Genomic DNA, 21,040 nt, shown 5'->3' with positions numbered 1-21,040 from the left:
TAAAAATTTTTGATGAATAATTTGTGACTTTAATATTTTAGTTAATCTATTAAAATTATGTTTATAAAGGTTTCTAAAAAGAATTGGATAATGTTTAAGTTTTGTGTGACATCAGGTTGCATAATTTAGTATTCAGAATTATCACAGGTAAGCAACATTAAAGTTGGAATGAACACTAAGAAGTTAACTGTGGTTGCCTCAATTTACTGGAATTAGACAGGGTCTTTTATTTCTTTACACCTCTGTCAGTTTTCAAAAATTTCTAAAATGAGCAGGTATCTTCACATAATTTCAAAAAGGAGCATTAAAATTTAAATGTCATTATTATAATAAGAATAAAATTTCCCCTGATTAAGTTACTCTGACCTATCCCATTCTAAATCCTCCAAAACCAGGATGATAGACTAGTTTTTTTTCTTTTTACTTGAAGTACAGTCAGTTAACAATGTTGTGTCAATTTCTGGTGTGTGTTTATATATATATATATATATATATATATATATATATATATATATATATAGAGAGAGAGAGAGAGAGAGAGAGAGAGAGAGAGAGAGAGAGAGAGAGATTATATATAATATAGATATATATTATATATAATGGAATACTACTCAGCCATGAAAACGAATAAAATAATGCTATTTGCTGTGATAGGATGGACCTGGAGATCGTCATTCTAAGTGAAGTAAGCCAGAAAGAGACTAGTTTTTGCAGGGTCATGACCTAGGAAAACCTGTATGAATTTTGACCACATGGCCTGGAGGGACTAGGGACATAACAGGGGGCTTACTTCCTGGGAGGTTTGGTCTGTTTTATTCTTGTATCTATTTATGTTCTAGATCAGGTTTGACAAACTTTTTCTATAAAGGTATGGATGGTAAATATTTTAGAATTTGCAGATCACTGTCACATATTTCTCTTTATTTTTATTTTTTTTCATAACTCCTTAAAATGTAAAACTTATTCTTAGCTTGTTGACTGTACAAAAATAGGTCACAGACTGTGGGCCATGGCTAGATCACATGTAGAGAGAACACCTACAGGTTCTGTGTGATGTTTTTCTTGAGTTCAAATACTGAAACAGCTAATGAGAGTCTCCATACCGTCCGTGGCTCTACAACCATCAGGAGGGACCGAAATTGATGTAAATGTGTCTGTTAGTTACTGCTCAGAACAAGTGCTACAGAACAGAGGCTTAAAACTCAGAGGCTTATAACAACAATCACTTATTCAAAAAGACCTGAGTTGCAATTTGGGCCAGTTGCTGGCCCGGGCCACGCTCAGTTGAGCGGCTCAGCTGACTCCTACCCCTGAGGGTTATCTGGGACCATAAGAATGAGGCTAACCTCAGCTAGGGTTGTCTGGCTCTGCTCTAAGTATCTCTCATCCTCCTCCTGGGGCTGGTCGGCCTCCGTGGACTTGTTCTTCCCTCGGCAGTGGCAGGGAGACAAGAGAGGAAGCCCAAACGTGCAAGCGCTTTGCCAGCCTTTGGTCAAACGGTGGTTCAACCACAGCAGAAGCTGGAGTAGAAGTTGTCCTTCAGGATCCAGGTTGAGGGGAGAATACGGGTTGTGGATGGTGGGGATAGAAGTCAGCTGGGATGCCGGTATGCTTGGGGCAGAAGATTTGTTTAGGAGTTAGTAATAAATATCTTATAAATGTGCAGTGGAAAAATACTGTCAAAGACATTAAAAGAATGACAGAGAAGTTTTATGAGATGCAATGGTCAGTAGAGAGCTTGCACAAAGTCACACTGAAAATACTGATTTATGAAGATACGTTATGGTGATAATCAGTTCAAATCTTTAGAATTTGAAAAACATGTCTTAACTGCCTGCTGTATGTTCTAACTGCTTTTATGTGCTTGGTGCTTATATTTACGTAAGTGGAGAATTGGACGTTGAGGGGGTTAAAAACTTGAATAAGATACTGTCTTTTTCCTCAGTAGAGAAGACAGATATTTTTACAGCTATAAAACAAGTTATACCTTAATAAATGCTGTAACAAGGTGAAAGAATCAAGAGAATAGAAATGAGAGAGAGATTAATTGCTGTTCGGAGGACCAAGGCAGCTTTATATAAGAGGTTACAAATAGACTTGCTATAAATTACTCCTAATGGGCAAAAACAGGGCAGAATCAAAAATGATGTCAAAGCTTTCAGTCCAGGAGACTGGAATAGTGGTGTTGGCACTGACAGAAATAGAAACCTGGAAATTACAATAATATTAACTTTGCATCAGTATCATAATTGATAAGGGTTGTGATGAGTAATGAAAACTTTTTAATTCAGTTCTAACTCATTTCTGTGGCAGGGTTATAAAACATTATAACACGTTTGTTTTTGAGTTAACCTCATTGAACACAAGATGTTTAACTCAAATAAGGTTGGTATTTAAATGAGTAAAGAATAAAGAAATGTGTCCTCATTTGGTTCTTCTGAGAAATAAATGTGTACTGGAAATTGTGAATAGACAATTAGCTTTGGTAAAAATACATTATCTCACAGGCTAGCTGTGGTACCCGAACTTTGGGGAAATTTTAGAGGTGGTGTAGAGATAAAAATGTAACTATAACCCTGAAAAGTTTGATGATAATCAAGACATACATAGAAACACAGACATATGAGAAGAGGAATCTCACATTGTCCTGTAACAGAATTTCAGCAAACATGAGCTTTGGTCTAAGGAAAGAAAAATCTAAGCCAACTCCATGAAGTCTTGGAAAATATGTACAAAGACTTTGCCAGTAACATTACATTCCAATCAGTAACACATGCTTTTCATGAGGTTAAAATTACTGTTTTAAATAAGTCAGCAAAGACAGTGAAATTTCTGCAGATGCTTTTATTTTTTTATGTTTCTTATTAATGCTCTAGGTCAAACTCCCCTCCCCTGTCCAAGACGCTCTGGGCTGGAAGTTCTGCCATGCTGTTTCTGTAGCGCAGACAAGCACTCTCCTCTCTCCGGACTTCAGCTTCCTCATCTGAGGAGTGAGAGGATAAGACTTGACTTCTTCTCTCCCTGCTCCTTCCCAACCTCCCTTTCTTCTCGCCTCCCTTCTTCCTTCCATGAATTTTCATTGAGGACCACCTTTGACCTTTGTGTCCCTGTTCAGACTCACACATTTTACCCAGAACACTACAAATCCCTAACAAGTCTCTCTGCCTCCAGCATTGCCCCTGCAAAGTCATTCTCAAAGGATGGCCTGAGTAATGAATTTAGAATTCCAGTGTGAGTCTGTCATTCCGTAGTCTGCTGTAGGTAATTCTACCTGATGTGGCTCCCATGGACCTCCTGGAGGCTTCATCTCAGGCTGCTCTCCTCTGCTCTCTCGTCTCCTAGGCAACTAGCAGCGTTCTCTGGATGTAGGGAGCGCCCCCCTGACCTTGCGCCCGAGCAAACTCCCACCCATTCTTCACTTATCAAGTGTCCTTTCCTCGGCAGTCCCTTCAGGAAGAGTTCACCCTTTCCTTTTCTTTAGTCACCATGCTCTGTATTGGCCTCTATGGTAGCATTTATTCCATTGGATTAGACTGAATTATTTTGTCTGTCTGCCTCTTACAGCCCTGGGCACAGTGCCTTGCACATAATGGGTAGTCCATAGATGTGTGTTGAGTTGGGAACATTTCAGTGATTTTTACTTGGAACTGAACTACGTAAGTGCCCTCAACCTCTTTTTGGTAAATGCAGAAATCACTGAAAATGAAAAAAGCAAGAAAATGTGATTTTAGGATTTTTTAGTCTAAAACATTGTATCTGAGATGTGATCCTTGATTGATTTTAGTGTATTGATAACTGAATGAAGCAGTAAAATCTGTGATCACTCCAAGGCACGGAGGCATGTCTGGACCCCTCCTTCTACTAGGTGTTGAGAGGCATTGGATGACTGTTCATATTATGGATTCTTGCACTGTTTCTTCACCAACTGCCCCCAAAAGCAACATATTTATTTCCTGAGAAACATATGTTTCCTAAAAAAATTCTTTGCTCACCTGTAGCTCGACTTCACATTATGTCCTCTGATGTGTACTTGGAAAGCCTCTGTGACCCATTTTCCTATAAATTTGGCTACAGCTTTCATGGGAGCCAACTTGACTACTTAGTCTTATATAAACACTAAATTCCAGGCTCTAACTGGCACAAGGATTGCTTTTCCAGAGATGAAGCCAGATGCAGAGCAGTTCCCCAATTATGTTCTCTTAGCTAGAGATTTCCTTGTTTTTCTCTAATAGCATCTCTTTAAATAATATCAGGATATTGAGCAGAAAAAGTATTTTCGAGGGATAGTTGAGCTATCATTCGGAGAAGTACACAGGAAAATGTTACCTTCACTCCTTGACAACCTCTGACTGATTTTTTTTAGCACCTCTAAGATCTTTTTGCAAAAATTCTACTTTTTAAATGCAGATGAATGCCTGTTGCTTACTTTACAGTGTTTTAATATTACTATCTGAATCCAAAACTTTAAATCTTGAAGAGTTGTTTAAAGAACCATCTTTAAGGGAAAAAAATGGCAGCACAAACATTTAGCTTTATTAATACTGAAAAATAGAACATTTAAAGGTAAGGGATGAGGTTAGGAATTTGGCGTTGACCCATGTAGTAAGAAACAAACAAGGCCAACAATTTCACATGTAACTTAGGTGGAACAGGCCTTTCAGCCTGGCGAGGAATTACTTGTTAGTGACTTTCATACGAACGTTTTTAATAAAATGGTACAAATTTAAGGCGTTCTGTAGTAGGTAAAGAAGGGAATGGACCACAAGAGAAGTAGGTCCACTGTAGTTAAAACTTATTTTAACCAAATAAAATAAGGGAAGGCAGGGAAAAGAAAGATGCTAACCAAAGGGATGGGGGTGGGCATCAGAGTCAAATGAAATGATTTTCCTTCACATCATTTATTTATTACAAGGTGCTAGAGAGCATCCGGAAGCAGGCAGAATCTGGGGGGGTCCACCCCTTGTAATACAGGGGAGCCATATTTGCTTAAGGGTCAGTCTATGATACAGGGCGGGTTGAACTCAAACAGAAAACCACAGTCTTACTAGCTTGTGGTATCTGTGCAGAGATTCCGGAGTGGCTGAGGATTGAGGAGGAAATTCTGAAAAGGATGAATCCATAGGTGGGGGTCCCCAAATCTCCATATAAACTCCTGCCAAATTGCAAAGGCACTCTGGAGACTCCACAGACCTCATGGAAAGCAACAGCAACGTGGCTGAAAATGCTGAAGAGAGACTGTAGCTGCTGCTAAATTAGTTTGGCTAAACAAATAAAATAAAAAAAAAATAGTAGACCATACCAAGTGTTTTGAAGGAAATGCAACTTTTATACACTTCTGATGAAAATGCAAAAAGGTAAATCACTTTGGAAAAATGTGACCGTTTCTTGGTAATGGTAAACGTCCATCTACCACGCATCTCAGCCATTTCACTCTTAAGTATTTGCCAAAACAAAGTGAGACGGATGTTCACAAGAAGACTGGCAGGGGAATGTTCGTGATAGCCACAAACTGGAAACAACCCAAGCGTCTGACCTGCGGATGAATAAACAAACTGCAGTGTATCCATACAATGAAACATTATTTAGCCACAAAAATGAATAAATTATTAATACATCAATAACCTGGGTGAATCTCGAAATCACTATTCTGAGAGAAAGATGCAGACAATAAAACTGAGTATACTATACTATTGCATTTATATAAAATTGTATAAATTGCAAATTAAGCTATGGTAACAGAAAGCAAGTTAGAAGTTGCCTGGTGAGGGATAGCAGGTAAGGGCAGGAGGGAGGGGCGACGAAGGGCCACAGGAAACTTGACGGTGATGCAAAGACCTGTTATGTTGGCGTGGCAATAGTTTCATGGGTGAATCCATACGCCGAAGCTGATCAAATTGTACTTGAATTACGTAGAGTTTATTATTCTTTAGTTATATCTCAAGAATTTTTTGCTTTAATATTTTTATCTTCTCTGGTGAAAACACGTGCTACCTACTTTAGCCTTTTAAATTTTCTCTGGGGACTGAAAAGTCAGTATTGGTGATTGGTAATCTTGGACCGTTATCATGCCCTACCTCGTGAACTTTTGAGGCAGAGGGAGCTTGGGCCTCATTTCCATTATTCTAGAGACAGATCTATTAATCCATATGAAAATTTTGTCACTAAACATATTACTGCCCAGAAACTGAAAGTGTGAAAGTGTCACGTAAAATGAATCTAGGAGAGAATTTAATTGGCGTTATTCATTATCTTCCTGTTACCCAGCATATATTCACTACCAACATTAAGATGCAGAGTCAATGCTGAGCAAAGAGAAGACAGTCAATCCAGCCTCACCCCACTTCCCGGGTTATTAACCCTGGAACCTAGCTGTGGACACAGTGGGAGTGGATAATCGAGGGGCCTGAGGCATTTAAAGCACCAAGAAGAGTCTTCCAACTCTTAGTGACTCGTTTTTATCGAAGCTCCTTTAATAAATACTCTGCCTTGGGTTCCTTGAGGGAGATTTTTGCCCCTTTCCTTTTTAATCAAGGGATTATTGAAAACTTAGATTCTGGCCGCATTGCATCCTGAAGATGATTGTATCTTAAACAGACAGAGGATGTGAAAACGAGTAAAGAAATACCTCACTCAGAATGGAGTCAGGAAGCCCTGCAGGAGGACTTGTCACGAGAGCACCCCTCCCCACACACACCCCCCCAGCGGGGGAAGGCTTATCTCCTTGCCAAGCAACAACTAAGCCAATGAGAAGCCGCCACAGCCCCAAACTCCCACTTTCCTCCAACGAACGGCTGTTCAGAACAACCCTGCCCAAGTTCCTCCTTTCCTCGCTAAAACAACACTCCTCTCCTTTGCTCTCTGGACTTGGCTATGGCTCTCTGCATTTCGCATGTCCTGAGTTAGAACTCCTCTGCTATTCCTGAAGAAACTCAGTTTAGCTGGCTAACCCTCTTACTGTTCTGGTTTTAAATGTTAACAAGGAGCATTAACAAGTTACTGAAAAGAAACAGAGTGAAAATCAGAAAATGTCACCTGGACCTTTTGCAAACGTAAATATGTAAATATCAAAACTATGAGGTATTAATTTCATATGAATAGCACTGATTTGAGTGTCACTCCTCAGAGTTCAGACTCTAGCATGTAGTTATCCGTAAAACGATTTGTCAGAGGAGTTTTCACAAACTTACCAAAGGACATTCCTGCTCCATCCTTAGAGAATTGCCAGGTCACCTAATCAGCACCTGGCCAATCTCACGATACCCTCCTCATGTATAGCTGAAGAAAAAGTTCACATTATCTCATACACACTTAAAGGATGCTTTTCTAGCACTAGAATTTTTTAAAGATCTTCTTCATACAATGAATCCTTTCCCATCTACTTACTTTTTGTCAACATGAAAGGTGTTAACATGCTTTTTTTCCTGGAATAAGCTAGCCTTCTTTGTGATAGGATAAATATTATATTTCAATACTATATCACTTCAAATATTAATTTTACAACAGTAATTATGAGAGAGGTATGCATTTCCCCCCTTATTTTCCTGGATGAAAAAATTAAAAAAAAATTTTTTTTTGTCGGGGAGGTCATTAGGTTTATTTACTTATTTATTTTTAACGAAGGTACTGGGGATTGAACCCAGGACCTTATGCATGCTAGGCATGTGTGCTACCACCGAGCCCCTCCCCCTCCTGGATACAAAATTTTAAAGAGGGAATATACTGTATGCTTTTCTTACAGAGGCAGTATTAGAGTCCATCTCAAAACTCACTTTCTTAATTAATAAGATCATTAATAACCCTCTATCTTGATAAAAGAGAAATAGTTTTATAGATGGAACCAGGGACCAGTGCATGAACTTAATGGTGCAAAAATTCCACTAACTTTACAAAAATCATGCATAAGAACTTGATCTGAACTGTCAGTTCAGATAGTTCTCCTATTTCATATGAAGGCATTTGCTTAATTGCTTACGGTGTTTATACATAACTTATGTAACTTAATCCTAAAAAATTATCCATAAAAGGTAAAGTGAGAAATACTATAATTAATTTTTCATAGTTAAAAAAATGAAGCTTAAAAATGCCTGCTAAAGCCCATAATATATTTATTTAGTGGTAAAGCTTCAGGTCTACTAACTTCCTACTACTACACATCAGATTCTAGTTTTCTAAGCGTTTTTCTCTTTTACTATTTTTTTTAATTTAAAAATTTTTTGTAGTTTTGTGTGTGGAGGGGGAAGGTAATTAGGCTTATTTATTTATTCTTCGAGGAAGTACTAGGGATTGAACCCAGGACCTCATGCATGCTAAGCATGCACTCTATCCCTTGAGCTATACCCTCCCCTCCTCCTCTTTTAGTTTGAAGAAAAACTTTGACATGTATTGTTAATACGTAAGGAGCAAGCGCTTGGAAGCACTTATTATACTAATCTCTACTCCTTATCTTTTAAGGTCTTGAAACTCTTGACAAATTTACTTCTCACAGTCTCCCTGCAAAGTAGGTTAAATGAAAGAACGAACCTTTTTTTAGACTATGGAGAGTCGAGTCTAGGGAGGTGATTTGAGACTAAGATTCGACCTGGGATTAACTCTGAGGTTCCTGAAGTTTGAAACTGCAACCTGTGTAGTGGTACCTGTGTGGGTCTTGGGTCCAGGCTTAGAGGCTGGGCTGTTAGGTGCTAAACTCTGTTGATAAGGGCCCTCTGCTAACAACACCAGGTGTCCCATACAATCTCTCTAAGAAGCAGTTTAACTTGGGTCTCTTATTTAATGAAATCCAAACAAAACAAGTTTTGTATGTCCATTGTTTAATTAGCACTTATTCTTCTTGCTGAATTTCCGAGATACAGAAACTTGTTTGAGATTTCTTCCGCCTTAGTAAAACAAGGAATAGTTTTTGCTAACATCTAGAGAAGAAATTTATATAATGAAAAAAAATTCCAACAGTACAAAAATGGTATCAAAATGGACAAAGTGTTATATTAATCTGGGTAAAGAGCACATTAGACAGAATTAGACTTAAAGAAGTTAATTTGTATGTAAAAACAATAGTCAACTGAATACATTTGGAAGATCTTATTGGCTTTATTCAATCATTCAGGAATCAGGTGGCATCCAATCTGTTGGTAGAAAGGAGCTCTGAGGGGCTGTGCAAGGCAAGAGGTTTTATAAGCAGAAGGGAGCAGGAACAAGGAAGCTGTACTAGGCAAAAACTCCAAAAAACCAAAACCAAAAAAAACAGGTTGATTATTGCAAAATTCCTGTCCTTTTGGGGGATGCAAGGCCCTATCAGGGAGATGGCCTAACCAGTGCTGATCAGGTGATTGCTGGTTGACAGGTTTCAGATGCCACATCTGGGAGAGCAGAAGCGGTAATTGATATGAGGCCTAGCATTAAGCAACTCTACTTTGGGCATTTGTCTTGTTTTTAATATAAGCCATTGTTTCAAATTATTTTCTTTGTTGATTTTTTTTTCCATTGGAGTATTTTTTACATTTCTAGAGTTTCCATAGCATGGAGGGGAAAGTTACATATATATGTAACTTTCCTATTAATTGTAAAAAATTACGTTTTTTAATTTATGTCTTGCGTTTAGTTGGGAAATGAGTCGGTGTACATGGTCGCTGGCTTAGTTTGGCCTAATTTGATATAACCTTGTGAACTGAGATTTACCAAAATTAAGAAAGTTTAAAAGGCAAGAACGGGCCCAGAAAAAGCAGTACACTTCTTGTTGTGAACAATTATCTTTTAATGTAAACTGAGACGGTATGTCAGATTATTTTAGGAGAAGGTCCTGCCATTCCATGTTTTGAAGACCAACTGTTATTAATTAGACCATTTAAATGGTTTCTTTAGCGATAGCAGAAGGTAGGAAGGAGTTTGAGGAGAGAAAGAACAGCTGGTATCACACACAGAGTGTTGTCGATAATCAGAGGTATCTGTCCATGGAGGCTGCACCGAAAATACCAAAGTTTATGCAATATCCATGTAAAAAGAATGTCTTCTCTGGAATGGTAATTTTCACTCATCTGGATGAATTTCTGAATTTAGCACCTATGTTGATTAGATTAAAATTTTGTTTCCCCCACCACCACAAAGAGAGAGAGAGAGAGAGAGAGAGAGAGAGAGAGAGAGAGAGTGTGTGTGTGTGTGTGTGTGTGTGTGTGTGTGTGTGTGTGTGTTCCTCAGGCTCATTCTAAGACTGAACTGCTTAGTACAAATGGGATTTTTCTCCCGTTTCTCCCGTTTTATCTCCCGTTTTAAAGCATCTCACACCAGTCAGGCTGCGGCTGCCGACTCCTCGGTGTGTAGTTCTTTGTGCTGGTGTGTTGGGGCGGCAAGAGAGAGCCGCCCACGGGAAAACCCTCGTCTCTTTCTCATCTTCTTTATCACTGTACCTGAACCCTAGAAGAAAGACAGAGAGAGAGAAAGAAAGAGGAGAGGGAGGAAGAGAGAGAGACAGAGAACAGGGAGAGACAGAGAAAATGAGACCTTTCCACGGAACTTTCAGCACCTGAGAAAACACCCGCTGACCTGAAATGTTTCCCGTCCCTCTGGCCAGCCTGCACTCGGTCTTTGCTTGGGTTCCCTCGGACAGGGCTGTGTTCAGCTGTGCTAGCTGGCTACCTCTGCTGTGACAATCTCAGGTCAGGCCACTATTGATAATTCAAGGTATGTGTGAAAAACAAGTGGAGGAGACTGCTCTGAAAGAAGAGGCATTTAGTAAAGAGGACAAGACAGAAAGAGCGTTCCTGAAGGAAACAGCAGTTCTAGTCATTTTTCGATGCCTTGAGCTACTTCCCCCCGGGCCCCGGGTGGCTCACGGGTGAAGACGAACTGCAGGAGTCCTAAACATCCCCCTGGGTCTCTGCTGATTCTCCAGGTGTGGCTTTTCAAGTGGCTTGTTACTCATAGGAAGGGGGAACACCTTAATTATTCAGTAACTCCTAAAGTTGTACCCGAACGATGTGTCAAGTACTTTTTTCCCCCCGTTCACGGTATGGTATGCAGCCTTCATTTGAGCCTAAATCCTACTGAAGCCTGATTGCTCAACTTCAGGTTTAATTGTAAGAGTTAAATGGCTGGCTCCTTAACTCCTCTATGGCCTTCCTTGCCTCTTGTCATTTCCTCCACAGACTGACTGACTATCCTGAAGGAACATGCATTAATCCCCCTTGTTTTCCGATGCCCTAATATTCATGCCTACGGAGATCCATGCGCTAAATTACGTGGGCTCCAAGCCCATCATGAAATGTGAATTCCAGGCATGCAGACATGGTGGTTTTGCTCTCAGAGTCAGGTTTGTACCTTCAGTCTACCACGGAATCATTAGTACAAATAGATTCCCTTTTCAGCTGTTTGTTTTAACATAAGAAACTGTAGTCTCTCAAGTCCTAGAGTTTCTGTAAGAACAGCAGAAGGAGCCCTCGGCTAATGTCTAGGATCCATGGGCCTCATTAAAGTGACCAGATGTCCTGCATTTGTCAAGGGGGGCGGGGAATTGGGTTTGTTTATTTCTCTTTCCTGATTATTTCCTTCAAAAAGTCTATCATGGATACAGTTTGTGCCTTCCCTGGTCTTCCTTGCTCCGAGAACAGCCTAAGTGATAACATACTGCCCTTGGATTGGGGAGTCCAGGAAAAAAGAAAAAGGCAGCTGTTTCTTTGTGGTTCTATAGTTTATTGTATAAAAGATTTCTATCCGGCCCCTCACCCTGCCTATGATGTCCTATAAAATAAATGTATAATTTAAAGCAGGCGGGGATCCTGCTTTTTTAAAGGCTAAGCTCTGGCACACATTTCAAATCTTCCCTTCAGTACTAAATTTAAATAATAAAATGTGATCTTTTATATAGTAAATACTCTTGGGAAAATTGTCCAAGATTTGGAAATGGGCGAGAGATGACTGGACAGCCTTCAAATGGAATGTTGAGTGTCCTCTATCAGACTCTTTGATGATTATCAGTATAAGAGGTGTATACCCGAGTAACTTTCTGTTGGTTAGGTCAGGTGTTTGAAAACATTTTAGTCTCAGAAGCCCATTGTATTTTTAAAAACTGACTACCAAATTTTTGTTTATAGGGGTTTCTTATCTATTGATATTTACCGTGTTCCAAATTAAAGCTAAGAAGTTAAAATACGTATTTGTTAATTGATATTAAATAACAGTAACAAATCCATCACCTGTTAATGTAGAACCAGCTTATTTTTATGACAGATAATCATATTTTCCAAAATAAAATGTTTAAGGGAAAAACAATACTGTTTTACAACTTTTGCAAATTTCTTTAATGTCTGGCTTGATAGAAGACAGATGGAGTCTTATGTCTGCTTCTGCTTTTAATTGGCTGTGGTCTGTCGTTTTGGTTGAAATATATATATATATGCACATAAAATGAAATATATCTGATTATATTTATATATTATATAATTATATAATATATATAATTACATATGTATTGTATATATATACACAATATTATATATATGTACATAAGCTAGCTCCATATAGACATGTGTTAGAAAAAGGAGACTTTTAAGAGCCTTTTCATTTAATTATGGCTGTTCTTTGATATTACACCAACAGTTGACAAGTGATAGTTTCCTAAAGGTTAGTTGCAATGTGGAATCTGAAGCCATGCTAATGAACTTTTCAAACTGTTTCTTATTTTAAATTCATTTCCTATCTTATACTGTAAATGGGTAATTTATCTATGTTTGGTTCTATGACATCATACATTGGGTATCTGGAAAATATCGGTATGTGGATATGTGCAGATTTTCTAAATGTTGGCACATTTGATATCCAGTATTAAAAAAAATCAAATTTGTTCTTCTTACCCCCAATTGCATCAGACATCTTTGCAGATCGGGTGGTCTAAAGGCAGCACACATTCATTGTGGTTTGGAGAATAACTTCATAATGCCATAAGACCCCAGGGAATCAACTAAAATATATTTTCTTAAAGGCATCACTGCACAACTATGTAAAAAGTATGTAAAAATATTAAGCACAAAGGTATTGCTCACAGCATTGTTTACCAAAAAGATTGGAAATAACTTAACTGAGGTTTTCCTTAAAAGAGAAGCTGTTAATAAGGTGTGGGAATACAAAAACACAGAGTATTTTACGCTCATTAAAATACTCTGTGTGTATGTGTGTGTGTATATATAGAGAGAGACATGAAAAGATATCTGTGCTCCGGTGCAGAGTGAAAATTTTTGTTATAAAACAGCATCATGGCTGGATCACATGTGTAGAATTTTGTGCACACACATTGGCAGAGGTAGACACATAGAGCTTTGAAGGAGATTCTCCAGAATGTTAATCATAAACATCTCTGAGTTGAGAGGTTTGGGGGCTTTTGCTTCTCTTTGTTGTATTTTGATTGTTCAATTTTTGTTAATAGAAGCAAGTATCAATTTTTACAGTCAGAGAACACAGTAAAGCTATTTTATTTGTGGAAAATGGAAGTTTTGTTTCTTACGTTAGAAAATACACGTGCGTTTTATTTTGACAGCCAGTGTTGGCAAGAGTTCAAAGCAAGGTGTTGCTTATGTGTTATCAGAAGAAGTATTCAGGCGATCTTCCTGACAAGCAATTTGGCTTAACATTCTTAAAATTTTTATACTTGCTTGTTTAGCCAGTTTACCACAATGAATTAATTCTGTAGAAATACTCAGAGACTTGTGTAAAGCATAAATACCAAACAATAGGAAACAATCTGCATATGTTACGGTCCACCTATTTGGTGGGCTGCCGCGCAGAGGATGCTGTGAGTCTCTCTGAGATTTTTGCCTGTTTGAATGTCTCTGCGGCTGTGATTTGGAAAAGGAAGGAATAAAAGTTGAGAGACGGGTCATAAGCCATTTTCTCCTCTTTGGAGCAGGCCTGTGGGGTCTCTTGAGTCCATTCCTTGCTGTCCTTGCTCCTGCTTTGACCTCTCGTCTCCACTCTCGCTTGTCTCTAGTGGCCACCACCCTGGTTGTCACTGGTCCCTGGTTCTAGCTGTGACTTAGAATTGCCGGTCTACATTCCTAAACCTTTCTTACAATGTTTTATTTCTGAGACTCAGAAATACTCTTTCAAAAAATATTGAAAACAAGAAAGAATCGTTTTTAACAAATTATTTGACATTATAAAGAGGTATAAAAATGAGTATGGGTATGCCAGAGATACTCATAGATACCAGAATATACATTTTCCATTCAGAGAACAGAAAGAATTAAATATTTAAGTCATATGTCTTTAAAAAAATTTTTACTCTATTTTTTTAACACGTTTATTGTGGTATAATTCCTGTATAGTAAACTACATATATTTCAAATGTACAATTTGATGAATTTTGATAGGTGTATACACCTATGAAACCAAAAGTTTTTTACTTTATTTAAAAAATTTGGGGCAAGGGGAGATAATTAGGTTTTTATTTATTTCTTTAAATGGAGGTAGTGGGGATTGAACCCAGGACCTCATGCATGCTAGGCACGCACTCTACCACTGAGCTATACCCTCCCCCTCAGTCATATGTCTTTTTAAAGGACAGTATAAATATAAATTTTCTTTTCTTGTAAAGCTATTGAAAATTATTTAAAAATATATTTCCTAAGTACACTTGAGACATTTTGGGGGACAGTTTTTCTTTATATTCAATTTAAGTTTCTGTGCACTCAAGAGCAACCATAATGGAATCTAAAAAGCACTAAACTTATGAGCCAGCAGACATGGGTTTTGAGGGCTAACAGCTAGAAAAATTCCTCATGAGTAAAATTAAACTGCTGATCAACAGAATCTCTGAGTCTTTCTCTAATTTCATCGTAAAAGAGAAATTCCCATTCTGTCCAAAGAATTACCTTTCTTTTTCTTTCTTCTTCTTTTTATTCTGTAAAGTAGAATTCTGTAATCCCAGGTTGACTGAAATAGAATAATATGTATATTTTTAATATATGTGTGTGAGGCTTTTTTTTTTAATAAACAAGGGATCTATATTGAATCGCCAATAAGAAATTCTTTAATATTAGAATGCATTTTTGAAGCCAAGTCCAGCTCTGAAGATAGATATTATTAATGTATCCACTGCAGTCATATTTTTTTATTTGGCTATGCCAATAGAAGAGGAGAAAAAAGACTTATTTAAAAAGCCAAGCAGAAAATATTCACCTTAATCACAACTTTTTCATCTTAATCTTAAATAACTTTGCATCTTAATTAAGAATTGACTTTCACTGTCCAAAAACATCCCTATAACACAGTTATAAAAAGACAATTTTATTATCTCTGGACCATGTCAGGCTTATTTTTCACGCATTCCCATTTTGTTACTACGTTTAGTGGTTAAGTCTAAAGAGAATTTAAATAGATCCCTCACTAGAAGCAAACACAAAGCATCAGCAGCAGCAGTAAAAGTAACAGGGACATAGCTGTCTCTCACTGAAGGGACTAGTAAGAAATTCTGCTCTAGTTTCTTGGCATCCCTGATAATGTTTTTGTTGTTGTTTAAGCCACATGCGTGTGAGGAGGCTGTTAAGTCATGTAAATTTGTGGGGAAAATTCATAGGGTTTGGAGTTTGGGTTCATGTGGATTCACCCACTCTAGCTGTATTTAGGTTTCAAATGAATCCAAATTTCTAAATGAGACCTGATATCACTGCCAATATTTGTGTGGCTTAAAGGGTAAACTATTATTATCCCTAATGATAACAAAAATGAGCATTATGCACGGCTAAGCGCTCACTACATGCAAAATGCCTAATGACATTTTCAACTTTTGAAAGAGCTGCTTTTATGATATATGGATTTAAATATACTGAGCTGAAGGTTTGTTTTTCTAAGATCTTCGCATTATTAAAATGGAAACAAACTAAATTTTCATTCCACTGAAGATAGAATGCCATTTATTGTGGACAAATGAAAAATGACACATTATCATCATAAAGTGTGGAATCATACTTGTATCTTAGCCCTAAAGAGAACGTGAACACTATTGAGGAAATGATTTTTCCAAAAAGCCCTTTGTTTTATATTAACATACATACATTGGAGCATGTTTTTTCCCCCTCTCCAGTACATTTGCTTTTATAGTTTAACATCAAACCACTTTCCTTTTCAGCCCTATCTCTTATAATATCTTACTAAAGAAAAGTTCATACAACCTACACAAAGTGCAATGGGTTGACCAGGGAGAGAGTTTTCACAGTGAATTCAGTATATTTGCAGAGCCCCTCATGTGCACAAACTCATTTATGTATAGTATTTCATTGCTCAAGATAACTTTGATTATGCAAATTATTATCTACAGCGAGCAGATGATGCCACTATGGCCCAAAGAGATGCAGAGCTGCTAGCTCAGTGGTGAATCTGAAACGAGCACCCAGCTTTCCTGCCCTCTGATGGAATGTTCTTTTCCCCACCACACTGAGGGAGGGGGTCATTAACTCAAGTCCTGGAGGCTATCACCCTGACATGAATCCTTGATCATAACTGACCTAAATTATTATGATCTACAACTCTTTAAATTAAAATTCAACAAATAATTGCTCAACTTCATTTTATGCTGACTGCAGACCTGGCCTTGGACGGCCTGAAAGGAGAATCTATTACCCAGAAAATAAAGAAAAGGTTTTATTGGATTGAATGAAAGTGATTCATTTCTTTTTTCTTCTTTAAAGATCTTTTCATTGATTGTTATTCTGAAAAATCCCTTGGGAAATTCTTTATAAATGAATGAAGTTGATTTTGTGATAAAACTAAGTTCTGCTGCTTGCTTTCCCTCCCCTGGGGTGCTGGCAGCTGTCTTCCTCTCCATGTCTGCTTTCGCTTCCTCTGCACACCTGTTTCCCCAGCTAACTTTTCTCACTCTCCCCACCTTTCAGTCTCTTTGTGCTCATTTAAGATAGGCTTATGGCAAAGGCGCGTTTCAGCCTTGTGGTAGGGTATTTAAAAGTCAAAATGTAAAGAACAGAATAACAAATTTAACAATCTTTCAGTATTGATTCTGCCTTGATAAGGATACTAAGAAATTTTTTTTTAGTGGAATTTTTAATCAGTTTCTCCAGGCTCTTGGACCAAAATCTTCTGAGAGTTTACTAAGTATAGAGGTCTATCCAACGTTCTGGGAATTAAAAGATTATTAAGACCCAGTCCTCAACACTGAGAAGCCTTGAGTTGAATACAGTCTTCCAGTTGAGTACACTGGCATGTTGATTTGGGGCCAGAACTTTTAATGGATCTTTGATTTAACCATCACGCTGTGACTCCGACAATCCATACAATGGGATTTCACTGGTTACATTAAATTGGAAGGGAAGGGTTGGGCTAGATAGATCACTAAGCCTTCTGGGGTAGTAAAAGCGACCTTAGAGAAGAACTGATTGCTTATACTGACGCAGTGTTGTCAAATTTGGAAAGCCATAATTAACTATGTACTAAAGTAAAATCATGACTCATTTTCCAGACATTAAATCTGGTTTAAATTCTTGTTTTTTCTTTTTTTCAAAATTGGTTTGAATTTTTGAGCCACTATCACTACAAAACCTGTCTCTTCTTAGTTTGAAGAGATTTATATAAAGCATTTCATACACATGTCAGTGCTTAGGTTTTTCCTCACAAGCATTTTTTTAGGTTAGCTGATTAAATATTAAAATTTTGCCTAGCTGTGAAGCAGGATTTTTTTCTCCCCCAAGATTTCCAAAGGGTGGTTACTATAAAGAGTGAAATCCTATATTTCATTGGCAAAGAGCTGTAAGGATTTAAACCTTTAATCAAGAACTGCTAAATGCTTCAGTTTATAAATTGTTTATGAGTTAACCAGAACCTTCCATACAGATCTGTTCTGCTCGAGTGTACAGCTGGCTCTTTGCTTACAGTATCCCAGACAGTGCAGGCTTCTATGGTTCACATGTGACTGAAGCCAAGATGAGATGAGACTGGTCTGATCATGTATAGAAACGCTGAAACATTGTTGGCGTGGATCCACTCAAAGTTACTGGGTTTTCACTTGAGAAGGAGTCTGGAAATGTGTTTTCAATGACATCCTATCCTCTCTTCTGCTTGTTTCTTAAAACCCTCGCCTGTCTCCTGCAGCCAATGTAACACATAAACTCTTCCAGGGGGACAGGCAGACAAGCACAGGGTTTGATTCACAGCCAGCTTTGTTCCAACACAGTTGTATGAGCGCCACATTCATGAAGCTAATGCCCCTTTTCTGGCCCTCCTGCAGAATTCCGAGTGTATTTTCCAGATGGCGGTACAGCTTCAGCCCTACCAACAGGCCGGAGTCTTTATCCACCCAACAAAAGAGATGTCTGTTTGACGCTGGAATGTTAGCATGGCATTTCGAGTTATGACAGCCCCAAGAGTCATGCACCTGGAGGTATATGCACAGAAGACAATACTGTTAGGTAAACCGTGGTATGGATTTTTTTCCCTTGGCCACCCATTCTAAGAAATGACATACAGCTGTATCCTATCTTTAACATCAGGAGAGCACATTCTTTCATTGAAGCGTTCAGTTATTAGACCCTCACTTGATGAGCGCCATTCCTTATGTGTGTCTGGGTGGTAGGAGCAGGGGCAATGCAAACAAATCAGACATGTTCATGTCCATAGGCCACGGACTCATAAAGAAGTAATTATGAGACAGATGAGGAGGGTATTCCTAGAGATAATAAAGAGGCAGGCGTAAACAACATTGTTCTCGGGGAGAGAAGACTGTAGAAGCAGGGCCGCCTCCACCGAGGAGGGGCGTTCCAGCCGAGTATGTGGTTTTTTTGGCTTATCTGTTTCTGTTTCTTATTGTCTCCTAAAGCGCAGCAAGTTTTCCTTACTCAGTTTAACATTCCTAGTTTTAATTTTCCAAAATGATCCCTTTTACGTCCCATGACACATGCCGTGGTGTGTGTGTTACTCTCTTCTCCTTATGAGAAAGCTGAGCCTCAGAGATCGAGTGACTTACTCAAGGTCACATAACTGGTAATTGGAGAAACTGGAGCTAAAAATACTCCCTTGGCACCAATTCTCCTGCTTTTTTTCCACCCACGTGCTGCCTCTATTTGATGGTATTTTGGCTTCATAGCCGTAATACGTCATGACTTAAAGTCAACTCACACCTGATTATCCAATTTGATTTTGGTGGACCTGGATGCTGAAGAATTTGCTTTTGATTTTTATTGCATTAGAGGAACAAAAAACATTGTACAAGTAATAATGTTTATTGAGTAATTATTAAACGCCAGGCTCAGCATCTGTACTCAAGTGGGTTCGTTCATAGAAATCTTACGATGCAGCTACTTTGTACCCAGTTTACAGAGAAGCAAACCGATTCTTGCAGGAATGAAGTAGCTTGTCCCAAGCTGGGTGTTTAGCAGACAGACGAGCTTGGATTTAGTCGTGGCAGCCACATTCCAGAGCTCACGACTGGTTCTAGTATCTGATAAGTCCCAAGTTTACATCATTCAATAGTTCAAGAATTAACGAAATAGATTATTCTAAACCATCTGGAGACCCTTTCCAGGATTCTAAAAATATAAGATTATTCTACTATACAAACCTGAAGAGCAAGTAGAAAAGATGTGAAAAGATACAGTATTGGGACACCTGCACTGTGTTTTTTTCCAATTCACCATTTTGTATCTATTTTTTTAAACATAAGATAACTGTTTTGTCTTTATGTGAGACACTTGCATATTAATGATGGCTTTCTAGACATCAAAGCGAGTGTACATAGGTGTGTTAGATGCCCTTACATCCCTTCTGCCCACACTGTCAGAGAAGGGCTTTTCCCAAAACACAGTAATGCCTTGTTCCTGTCACTTCGGTTCACCTCCTAGACTTGGCCAGGAACTGGGAGCATCTGTCCCACACATTCAGATGCGTTTGCATTTCTCTAGCCTAGAAGGGTGTCTGGGTTTTTTCTCTCTCAAAAGCATGTAGGAAAAAGAGGAGAAAAGTTGGGAGAAAGAAGAAAAACAAGAGAGAATATAAATTCCAGGGGCCTGAGAGTAAGCGTGCCTTTGTTTAAGAGTCTTGACTCAGAATTGGGTTCCACGGAGCGCCGACTCTGGAGTGTGGTCACCTGGCAGAGTGACCAGTGCCTGAACCCCCAGAGCAACGTCATGATTGGAGTGGAATATCACACAATCCTGAAAATGAGTGTCAGAGAGAATTTCTGTGGAGGAGTCAGCCACTTAGTGTAGCAAATGCTCTGGTTCTTATTCATCAAATTGAATAGAAAAAAATACATAAGCACCCATGATGACACTTAGAGCGGACTTGCAGCATATCTGTTAAGATTATTTTCAGATTGTATATAGTCCAAAATTTTAATACTTGATTAGTTTCCTTTGCTTGGCATCTTACTTGCATAAAATACTCAGGGAGAATTAGCGAAGCTGGTGGGAGGGTGAGGCATCCCGATGTGCCATGGTGATGCTGGGACCAGTTACTCGGTTGTCTCTCTTTCATGTGATGGAGATAAGGGGTCTCACTCTGTCTGAAAAACCAGAGAGGCACCATTTATCCCGATTCGAAAGACAGATTCCACCACAATTGTAGTTCATGGGTTAAGTAGAGACTGAAGAGCCAGGGAGCGATCAGGAAGTCCGTACACCTGTCACAGATGAGCATGGCGGCCTCAGGGTGTGAAATATTCCATCAGCCAGGAACAAAGAACAAAACTTAAATCCAAGACGGAGGAACGCCATTACCGGCTGGAGGCAGTGCTTGATTTAATCAGATATCTTATACTGAGGGTATATATTGTGTGGAAAATAAATTATTTGAGCAGTTCCAATATGCGGTATATGGTTGAGACAATGACATCATCTTCTGAATGTTGAAGTCTTCTCTGCAGGCTTGATTTTCCTAGTGGCCAAATTAACAGTGACTAGTTTACTAACTGGGTAATTCAGGGGAGTCAAGTTAGCATAAAAATAAACACACCTCACCAGTTTACTTGACAGTAGTCAAACGTCCACATTCTTAATCTCTTATTATAAAATTAAGTCTAAAAAAATTTAGTTGTGTTTCCTGCTGCTGCAGGATA

At 38.5% G+C, this 21,040-nt stretch overlaps 1 long non-coding RNA gene across 1 annotated transcript in view; it reads right to left on the bottom strand.

Annotated features, from left to right (window-relative positions):
• Positions 1 to 4,559: 4,559 nt before the first annotated feature.
• The window catches only part of LOC140700024 (uncharacterized), a 155,637-nt gene continuing 139,156 nt past the window's right edge, over positions 4,560 to 21,040 (bottom strand). Inside the window, exons 2-3 of the long non-coding RNA XR_012078223.1 lie at positions 14,853 to 14,913; positions 4,560 to 5,533 (exon numbers count right to left, since the gene is read on the bottom strand). This is a non-coding gene — a long non-coding RNA (uncharacterized lncRNA). The remainder of the gene's footprint in view (positions 5,534 to 14,852; positions 14,914 to 21,040) is intronic.

This window comes from Vicugna pacos, chromosome 12 (assembly GCF_048564905.1).
Source record: "Vicugna pacos chromosome 12, VicPac4, whole genome shotgun sequence".
Lineage (NCBI taxonomy): Eukaryota > Metazoa > Chordata > Mammalia > Artiodactyla > Camelidae > Vicugna > Vicugna pacos.
The sequence above is the reverse complement of the archived record's forward strand: the minus strand, read 5'-3'. Positions and strand labels throughout refer to the sequence as shown.